This window comes from Gavialis gangeticus, unplaced genomic scaffold (assembly GCF_001723915.1).
Source record: "Gavialis gangeticus isolate Ggan-Ray unplaced genomic scaffold, GavGan_comp1, whole genome shotgun sequence".
NCBI lineage: Eukaryota > Metazoa > Chordata > Crocodylia > Gavialidae > Gavialis > Gavialis gangeticus.
In genome coordinates, this window is record NW_017729022.1 from 73,381,821 (window position 1) to 73,383,233 (window position 1,413).

The 1,413-nt window shown below is 38.7% G+C and overlaps 1 protein-coding gene across 1 annotated transcript in view; it reads right to left on the reverse strand.

Annotated features, from left to right (window-relative positions):
• The window catches only part of TBXAS1 (thromboxane A synthase 1), a 554,439-nt gene that overhangs the window by 130,121 nt on the left and 422,905 nt on the right, over positions 1-1,413 (reverse strand). The window lies entirely within an intron of this gene.

The following is a 1,413-nucleotide window of genomic DNA, read 5'->3' on the forward strand; positions in this document are numbered from 1 at the left end:
TGCTCAGGTCCCTTCCTACCCTAGAAACTATGAAACTATATTATCCAATTCTCTCTTACTATAAGCTATTACTCAGAGTGAAACTGAATGGTATTAAGCAGTATTAAATTTTTTTTGCATCCCTTTGCCTTCTTGCAACACCATTATCTTTTGTCGGTTTTAATAAAGATATATTAATCTGTATCACAGGAAAACCCCCACAAAAATACTCCATTTCTAGACGGAGGGAAACAGTGTCTCTTTCATCCTGCATTCAAAAAGAAGCTTAAGCTGAAACAATGCAAGCGATACAAAAGCCTCTTGCTGTTCATTATTACCACTGCACAAATAAATGGTCAGAAATGAAAAATATTTAAATACGTAAGGGCCATCAGATGCAGCTGGGGTAGGAAGGAAGGGATAAAAAGAAGGGGAGGTCACAGGAAGTTCACTCCATCAAGTACTGCTTTACATAATTATGAAATGCAAACTAGTTACCATTGCTTCTGGCACTGGGTCATTCAGCCTTCACTTTATACACTATTGATAAATAAATGTATTTGTTGTTTTCTATTAATGTTACCTAATTTATGTACATACCTGGAGGAAAAAATCCATTTCGACCTAGCACTTGTGCCAACTAGGATCATTTTTTAAAGCTACAACCGTGTTAAAGAGGAGTTTAATTTCATCATGGTTTGCTTCCAGGGATTTGATATTTTATAACAAATTAGATATGTGCTCTCATCAACTCGTTTCAGACCTTGGACATATACATAATTTAGCATTCTGTGTTGGACTTTTAAAGACTTCTCTTTTTCCTTTCAAATATACACACAAACTGAAAAACTTGCTGCTTGTATTTGTTGTGTGAATTCTTCCCTCTCCACCTATACCCAGGGATAGTCTTTATTGAGAAGGGAGGTACCTATTTCTCTCAAGTCTCAAAAGCCCATGGTTGTCTTGGTCAAAAGAGAGGCTCGTGTATCAAATGATCCTCTTTATTTTCATTCCCACGCTTTCAAAGACATCAGAGGGATTGATGGTAACACTTGGAGTAGACTGCAATGCCACACCTGAAGCAGCATGTCCATCCTCTGAGGAATCTGATAATTATATCTATGTGGAGATTACCTTTTCCAGAGCATCTTCACTGCTACGGCTTACTGTGGTATCTAATAGGGCTCTGCAAAGCTTCGACTTAATATTCGATTTGGCAGATATTCGACATATTCGACCTTGAAAAGTGAAAGTCAAGTCGAATAGCAGCTGGTCGAATAGCTGTTGAATCAAATACCGAAAGTCGAATATTTGACAGCACAGGTCAAATATTTGGCTTGTCTATACTGGATTCCCTGTGGGGGGGAAAAGGGAAAGTAAGGGGAGGGAAGGGAAGAGGGGGAAGGAGTGCTTTCATGACTGACGTGTGGCTGG